This window comes from Trichechus manatus, unplaced genomic scaffold, assembly GCF_000243295.1.
Source record: "Trichechus manatus latirostris isolate Lorelei unplaced genomic scaffold, TriManLat1.0 scaffold00113, whole genome shotgun sequence".
In the NCBI taxonomy this organism is placed as follows: domain Eukaryota; kingdom Metazoa; phylum Chordata; class Mammalia; order Sirenia; family Trichechidae; genus Trichechus; species Trichechus manatus.
Window position 1 is genome coordinate 4973879 of NW_004444049.1, and position 9084 is coordinate 4982962.

The 9084-nt window shown below is 49.5% G+C and overlaps 1 protein-coding gene across 1 annotated transcript in view; it reads right to left on the minus strand.

The window, feature by feature from the left end:
• The window catches only part of KLC2 (kinesin light chain 2), a 9117-nt gene extending 8866 nt beyond the window's left edge, over nt 1-251 (minus strand). Inside the window, exon 1 of the mRNA XM_004383707.2 lies at nt 60-251. The gene's annotated coding sequence lies outside the window, so the exon portion shown is untranslated. The remainder of the gene's footprint in view (nt 1-59) is intronic.
• Between the last annotated feature and the right edge of the window lie 8833 nt (nt 252-9084).

A 9084-nucleotide genomic window follows, 5' to 3' on the forward strand; every position in this document is an offset into this window, starting at 1 on the left:
GCCCGCCCGGAGCCCCCGCCCCTCTAGGCCCCGTCCCGGCCCTATCAGGCCGAGCCGACCTGCGCCTCCCGCTCGGCCCGGCTTCCGCTCCGGCTCCGGCTCCGGCTCCCGCCCCGCTTCACCAGGACCCGCAGCCGTGAGCCGGTCCCGCCGCCTCCATCCCGCCGGCCTTCCCAGCAATCCCCGCGCCGCCTTAAAGGTGAAGCCACTACCGCGTCGGATGGGGCGAAACGCGCTCCTTTCGGCACACTGCCTGCCTTAAAGGAGCAGCTCCACCCGGCCTGGCCGGCTCCGGGAGGGGGCGTGGCCACCGAGGCGGAGGGGCGGGGCGGGGCGGGGCGGGTCTGCCCCGGGGCGCGGGTTCCCAGCGTCCGCTACCCAAGCTCCTACAACCCGGACTTACTGGCAGTCAAAGCCCGAGGCCTTCTGCTGCCAGGGGTGTAGAACACCTCGGGAGATCGTGACACGATTGCAGCCATAGCGGCGGGCAGACGGGCGGCGGGAGAAACTGAGGACCAGGCAGAAGCCTTGCCCGGGCTATCTCGTAATCAGGAGCGAGGCTGGGACTAAAAATAACAATAGTTGTTGCCATTTATTGGGCGCCTGGTGTATGTTGGGAAACTCTGGTGGCTTAGTGGTAAAGAGTTCGGCTGCTAACCAAAAGGTCGGCAGTTCGAATCCACCAGGCGCTCCTTGGAAACCCTATGGGACAGTTCTACTCTGTCCTATAGGGTCGCTGTGAGTCCGAATAGACCGATGGCAACGGGTTTTACTGTGTGTCGGGCGCTTTGGTGCCTTCAGTACATTAATGCATTTAACGCTCACAAAGACCCGCCTCTCACAGATCTGATTCTTGGGTGCTGTTTAGACCCCATGTGATGGTAGAACTTCCCCCATTTTCAAAGCTGTAATCTTTACGAGAGCAGATCACCAGGTCTTTCGAGGAGCCACTGGGTGGGTTTGAACCGTCAACCATTCTGCCAAGTCTCTTTTCACAGATATGTACCCAGGCTTGTTCGTCTCCAGACCCAGACCTTCGGTCTTAACCCCAGCTTCTAGGTGGTGGTTATGCCCCACCCCCTTCATGGCTGTCTTTGGCCCTGCAGGGGATTCATGGCATCTCAGGGCTGCTTCTTAGGGGGCAAGGGACCGAGGCTTCTGGCCCTAAGGGAGAAAGGGGTGGCAAGGAGCAGCCAGCCATCAAGACTCGTGGCCCTGTGAGTGATGATCAGGACGAGGTGGAGCATCCTTGGTCTGTGATGATGTCATTCCAAAAACCAAACCCACTGATACTGAGTTGATTCTGATTCATAGTTGACTTATTGTGACCCTATAGGGCAAAGTAGAACTGCCCCATAGGGTGTCCAAGGAGTGGCTGGTTGATTCAAACTGCTGACCTTTTGGTTAACAGCCACAGCTCTTAACCACTGTGCCACCAGGGCTCTGATGGTGTCATTAGGGGCTCAGATTAAATGTCACCTCCTCAGAGAGGCCTTCTTTGATTCCTCTCCCCCAACTAGAACAGCCCTGCAGCCCCTCTCCAGAATTCTCTGATTAACACTTATCCCTCCAGCATTTTTTCTTGGTTTGCTGTCTCCCCCTGGAATGCAGGCGAGGACCTGCTCATCTTGTTCTTTCTTAGAGCAGCTCCTGGTGGGAACATAGCTCAGTAAATGTTGGTTTAAAAAAAGACAGAGGTGAAAACATTATGCTTAGTGAAATAAGTCAGTCACAGAGGGTTACTGTCTGATCCCACTTATATGAAATATCTAGGATAGGCAAATGCATACAGACCAAAGTTTATAAGTGGTTACCAGGGACAGGTGGCAAGGAGGGAAGAAGGGGGACTCACTGCTTGGGACACTGAGCTTCTGTTAAGGGTGATGGGAAAATTTGGAAACAGATAATGGTAATGGTAGAACAATATGATCGACAACTAACGTCACTGAATTGTACACATGAATGTTGAAACAGCAAATGACTGGTTACATATATATTTACCACAATAAAAGAAAAACACACATCAACTTGTTTTAGATGGCATCTTGCACAAAGCAAATATTGAATAAATTATTACTGAATTATTAAAAAAAAAAAAAAAGAGGATTCCCCTGATGGTCCGGCCAGGTTCCTCCCTGACTCTGGGTTCTGGTTTGGGGCTCTGCAGCCCTAGGTCAGAGGCCACCCTAGCACTGCCCCCATTGCTTCTAGGTCACTGGCACTCAGGGGTGACAGTGGGCTGACCACCCCGGGGACAAAAGCTGCACAGGGATGTGGCGCATGCCTCCTGAGGTAGAATGGGTTCAGATTCAGGATTCACCTGGCTCAGCATCCTGGTGGGCGCAAGCATCCTTTTGGCATCATCTCTGACTGCAAGATGGTCCAGCACTCTTAGCTTGAGTACATCCTGTGACCGGAAGCTCACTGCATTCTGCTGTGAGACAACTCTACATGTTAGGAAGTTTTTCCTAAAATAGACTTAAAAGTATCTGTCAAAACACTTAATTGTGCTCATGAGGAACCTATGCATAGACCAAGAGGCAGTCGTTCGAACAGAACAAGGTGATACTGCGTGGTTTAAAGTCAGGAAAGGTGTGCGTCAGGGTTGTATCCTTTCACCATACTTATTCACTCTGTATGCTGAGCAAATAATCCAAGAAGCTGGATGCTGTGAAGAAGAATGGGGCATCAGGATTGAAGGAAGACTCATTAACAACCTGTGTTATGCAGATGACACAACCTCACTTTCTGAAAGTGAAGAGGACTTGAAGCTCTTACTGATGAAGATCAAAGACCACAGCCTTCAGTATGGATTACACCTCAACATAAAGGAAACAAAAATCCTCACAACTGGACCAATAAGCAACATCACGATAAACAGGAAAAAGATTGAAATTGTCAAGGATTTCATTTTACTTGGATCCACAGTCAACACCCATGGAAGCAGCAGTCAGGAAATCAAATGACGCATTGCATTGGGCAAATCTGCTGCAAAAAATCTCTTCAGTGTTAAAAAGCAAAGATGTCACCTTGAAGACTAAGATGTGCCTGACTCAAGTCATGGTATTTTGAATCACCTCATATGCATGGGAAAGCTGGACAATGAATAACAAAGTTGGAAGAGGAATCGATGCCTTTGAATTATGGTGTTGGTGAAGAATATTGAATATACCATGAATTGCCAAAAGGACGAACAAATCTGTCTTGGAAGAAGTACAGCCAGAATGCTCCTTAGAAGCAAGGATGTCGAGACTTCATCTCATACTTTGAGCACGTTTTCAGTAGGGACCAGTCCCTGGACAAGGACATCATGCTTGGTAAAGTAGAAGTTCAGCAAAAAAGAGGAAGGCCCTCAACGAGACAGATTGACAGAGTGGCTGCAACAATGGGCTCAAGCATAACAACAAACAACAACAGGGCTGTCATGGATTGAATTGTGTCCCCCCAAAATGTGTGTCAACTTGGCTAGGCAATGATTCCCAGTATTGTGTGATTGTCCACCATGTTGTCATCTGATGTGATTTTCCTATGTGTTGTAAATCCTATCTCTGTGATGTTAATGAGGCAGGATTAGAGGCAGTTATGTTAATGAAGCAAGACTCAATCTACAAGATTAGGTTGTATCTTGAGTCAATCTCTCTTGAGATATAAGAGAAGCTAGCAGAGAGACGGGGGACCTCATGCCACCAAGAATGAAGAACCAGGAGGAGAGTGCATCTTTGGACTCAAGGTCCTTGCACTGAGAAGCTCCTAGAACAGGGGAAGACTGATGACAAGGACCTTCTCCCAGAGCTGATAGAGAGAGAAAGCCTTCCCCGGCAACTGACACCGTGAATTCGGACTTTTAGTCTCCTAGACTGTGAAAGAATAAATTTCTCTCTGTTAAAGCCATCCAGTTATGGTATTTCTGTTATAGCAGTACTAGACAACTAAGACAAGGGCTCACTCCTGCCTTAGCTCTATTTTCAGGAAGAACAGTCTGCCTCCTTTCTGCCAATGAAGTTATTTGGAGACAGCGATGGTGCCCCACCCAGTCTCCCTTCTGTTTGGCCTGATGGCCCCATCCCTTCACCCACTCCTACGCAGTTACCTGACCCTTCCCCATCCTGATTTCTCTTTTCTGGGGTAGTTCAGCATGTCAAAGTTGCTCTTGGAATGTGTTGTTCAGCCCAGGGCAAGCGATCCAGACCAGGTGTGAACTGCACAGGACAAGGTGGGACATGGGCCTCCCTGAGGGAGCATGCCTGTCTTCCAGTAAAGCCATGTCTGCTCAGGTTAAGCGTGTGTCAGTGAATACCCTAGGCACTGACATCCCAGGTACAGTCCACCAGGTTCTTCTCCCCTGTCCTGTGCTGCTGCTGATTTTTTTCCTGTGATTTTTTAAGATAGCTAATACATTCATCCACACCCATCTGTCAGTTTGTTGTACTGTGGTGGCTTGCATGCTGCTGTGATGCTGGAAGCTGTGCCAGCAGCATTTCAAGTACCAGCAGGGTCACCCAGGGTGGACGGGTTTCAGAAGTGCTTCCAGACTAAGACAGACTAGGAAGGAAGGCCTGGTGATCTACTTCTGAAAATTAGCCAATGAAAACCCAACAGATCGCACCAGTGTATTGTCCAATAGAGTGCTAGAAGATGAGTCCCCTAGGTTGGAAAAACCAAACCCATTGCTGTCGAGTTAATTCTTACTCATGGTGACCCCATGAGCTGCAGAGTAGAACTGCTTCATGGTGTTTTCTTGACTGTCAACTTTATGAAGCAGATTGCCAGGCCTTTCTTTCCAAGTTCTCCTGGGTGGGGAAATCCTGGTGGCGCAGTGGTTAAGAGCATGGCTGCTAACCAAAAGGTTGGCAGTTTGAATCCACCAAGCACTCCGTGGAAACTGTATGGGGCAGCTCTACTCTGTCCTACAGGGTCGCTATGCACTGGAGTCAACTCGACGGCAACGGGTTTTTTGGTTTTTACTGGGTGGGTTCCATCTGCCAATCTTTAGGATAGTAGATGAGCGCAAATCGTTTGTGCCACCCAGGGATCTTCCCTAGGTTGGAAGGCACTCAAAATACACAGTGGCTGCCACAACAGTAGACTCAAGCATGCCAATGATCGGGGGATGGAGCAGGACCAGGCAACAGTTTTATTCTGTTGTATATGGGGTTCCCATGAGTCAGTTAGCAACAGATACATTCATATGATACAAAATTCCAAAGGCATACAAAGGTTACAAGGAAATGTAGTTCTTCCTCCGACCTTTGTCCTCAGCCATCCAGCTCCCTCCGGCAGGCAGTGGCAACTATGCTACCAGTTTCTTGTGCTTATGGGTCTTTTGTTTAGGATCTGTGTACCCAAAACAAAAATCAAACCCATTGAGGCTGAGTCGATTCAGACTCATAGTCAATTCCAACTATAGGACAGAGTAGAACTGCCCCACAGGGTTTCCAAGGCTGTAAATCTTTACGGAAGCACACTGCCACATCTTTTCTCCACTGCAGTGGCTGGTGGGTTTGAACCACCAACCTTTCAGTTAGCAGCCGAGCGCTTAAATGTGCCACCAGGGCTCCTTCAGCAACTGTGCCCAGTTGTGTTTATCCCTGTCAGTTTCACCTGGTCAGTTTCCCACCAGGGCCTCTGGAGGTTGAATCTTTTGTTTTGGGGTCTGTTGTTCTGCACTCCTCCCCTTGGCCCTCTCCCTGGGCGCCTGGCTGCAGTTTGCTAAGCCTGCGTTCTGTGCACGGGTACACCACCAGACCATCCCTGAACTGCCAGCTGGCCATCCCCTTCACAGGGAAGAAACAGAATCTGGAGCCCAGGGTTGCTTTGGTGTTCTTAATGAGGCTAGGTTTCGGAATCTCTTGGGAAGGAATTTACTAAGAGGTTCTCCCTCCCTCTCCGGATTCAGTGGTGCTGGGGTGGGCCCTGGCATCTCTTTATTTTAAAATTTCAAGGGTGCTTGTGACATACACCCTGAGCTGAGAGCTGCTGCTTAAATGCCTTTGACTTGCAGGTGAGGAAACTGAGGCCCAGAGAGAAGATAGTTGCACAGAGGGGAGGGACTGGCTCTTTATCCTGTTGTTCTCAGGAGCCCCTGGCGACCACTCCGTCCTTCTCTAATCAAGTCTGGGTCATTTTGTCCTAGGCCCAGGCCGACCGCATGGGTAGAAGTCAAGCAAACCAAGGTCAAGTCGTTTGTTCACACCCACACAGAAACCCAGTCACACACCCTCACGCACAGCCGCCGGCAGGTTCAGGCATAGGACACCTAGGTGCTCACCTGCATGTGTCTATGTTTATGTTTACGTCTACAGGCCCATGTACCTGCAGATAACACCTACTCCAGTGCAAACACATCGCAGACCCCTTCTGTCTCCCCCCATGCTTTCTCTCTGGTCTCAGAAAGGAGCACATTTCTTTTATCATCTTCTCGCAGGTAAATGTGAAGAACGTTTTCCAGTCTTCCTTTATGACTTTTGCTCGTTGCTGGCTCCAGCTTTTCTGCTCAATCTCTGCAGGCTTTTGCAGTTTCTTTGTGATTTCTGCGGGCCTCTGGCCCTGCCCCTCCCTGTGTGCGCTGTGGAGCCGGAGGGGGCGGCGGGGAGCTCCCCAGCCAGTTCTCAAGCCCTTATCTTGCTCTTAGTGCTTAACCTTGCAAGTGTTCCACCTTTTCAGCCACTTGGCTTGTTATCTTGTCTCTGAGGATTATACTGTGCGCTCCCAAGGGAAGAGCCTGTGACTGTGCCCTGCTCGGTTCTATGCTCCCCCCGCAGCTGCTGGGCCTGGGCCAGGATGCTGATGGTTGCGCGATCACTGGAGAAGCAAGGACCGAATCCATGCCTGGTGGTGATGCAGCTCATTACAGTTTTCCGCAGAGCTCACCGGCTTGCCCCCGCTCTTCCTGGGCCTGGGGAGGTTGCTCTTGCTACTTTTCAGATGGTTTTCTGACATACTTACCCCACCACGCGTACCCCTCCCTGGATCCCCCTCAGCAGCCATCCCACTGAAATCTCCTTCCTTACGTTAGTCTTTTTCCTTTGGCTAGCTTCCCTCCTTTTCTTTGGAATGGCCGAAAGGAGGGTGGACACTTTTGCCAAGAATATCATCCAACTTGAAATGTCAACAGTTCACTATCAGTGCTCAAGATGGGAGGCTCCTTAAAGATCATCTCCCTCCCCTTTCCCAGGAGTCTGTGCACCTCTGCTGGTTGGTTCTTTCTCCCTCTGAGCCAAAACTCAAGTCTGCTCAGAGAGTCCCTGAGCAGCTCTGGTGCCTGCTCTGGCTGCTGGATGGATGGCAAGCCTGTATCCTCTTTTCCTGTGGCCTCACAGACAGACCTTGTAGCAAGGTCCTTGCCCTGCTCAATGGGAGAGCACGCAGGCTTTGGGGTCCAACACAGCTCAGCTCAAAGCTGCGTTTCTCCATTTGCCAGCTGTGTGACTTCAGGCACATTCTGTAACTTCATCTGTTTCCTCATCTATCTGATGGGCTTGCTAACATCTACCTTGCTGGGTCCTCGACAGGACTGAATAAAATAGCATCGTTAAAATCTTAGCATATGCCTTGCACATGACAGCTGTGATTACTAGTAGTTCTTTGTTATTAGCATCATCATCGAGCTTACTATTTGCCAGACCCTGTGCCAGTGAGTTGAGGTTGGGAGTCTCTGCTTCCAGTACTGCCGGGGAGAAAAGACATTTGAATGAAAACAAGCAACAAACAAGGCAGCAGACAGAAAGGTGAGTCTGAATATAGCCACGTGGTAAGACGTTTGGTGCTGTCAGTGGGCGCCCCACGAGGCCAGGGCCATCTCTCCCTCTCCCAGAAGGTCAGCTACCAACCTGGTTGCTGTGGAGTTGATTCTGACTCATGGAGACCCCATGTGTGTTAGACTAGAACTGTGCTCCATAGGGGTTTCAGTGGCTGATTTTTGGGAAACAGATTGCCAGGCCTTTCCTCTGAAGCACATCTCGGTAGCCTCGAACCTCCAACCTTTTGGTTAGCAGCTGAGAGCATTAACCGTCGCACCACCCTGGGACTCTTCCAGCCTAAATCTTCATCTCCAGCCCAGACCACACCCCTACGCTCCAGCCAGGCCCATATATCCAAACTCCAGTTGGACGCCCACCCCCGCATAGCAGACATCCTCCTTGCCCTAATTGGAACTCACCTTCTCCCATCCAAATCTCCTCCAGGGATGCACTACCATCTGCCTGCTCACCCAGGGCAGATGGCCGGTCCTGTCCTCAACTCTCTCCTCTTCAATCCCATTTTCTAACCAGCCACCAAAACCTGCTGATTCTACCTCTTAAACAGTGCTCAAGTCTACCTGTTTCTCTTCAATTCTCTATTCTTACTGTGTCTTCATCACATCTTTTTATTATTATTACTATTATTGTGGTAAATATGTATGTAACAAAACATTTGCCATTTTAACATTCTGAGCATGTACAATTTGGTGACATTAATTTTTTTTTTACTGTGCTTGAAGTGAAAGTTTACAAGTCAGTTTCTTATACAAAAATTTATACACACATTGCTATGTGACCTTAGTTGCTCTCCCTATACTGTGACAGCACACTCCTCCTTTCCACCTCGGATTTCCCGTGTCCATTCAACCAGCTCCTGACCCGCTCTGCCTTCTCATCTCGCCTCCGGACAGGAGCTGCCCATTTAGTCTCATGTATCTACTTGAGTTAAGAAGCACACTTCTCACAAGTGTCGCTTTATGTCCCATAGTCCAGTCTAATCTTGGTGGTGACATTAATTTTGTCCATCATGTTGTGCAGCTGTTACCATTATCCATTTTCAAATTTTCCCCCTAGTCACATTTTTTGTAAATTGCTCCAAGAACGTTTAAACTCTTCAGTCTTGTCTCAATTGTTGAGATGGTCAATGCCTCGTAGCAAGGTGAGCTTTCTCCATTCCATTGTCTTGTTTGCATAGAACCGTTCACGGGCGCCCCATCGACCTCAGGATCAAGTGCACAACCCTTGCTCTGACAAAGAGGAATGATCACAATAATGGCACAAAGGTTCTTCTTCCCTATCCTGCCCTAAACCACGTGTGGTTCTCAGAATAGGCCATGCTCTCTCT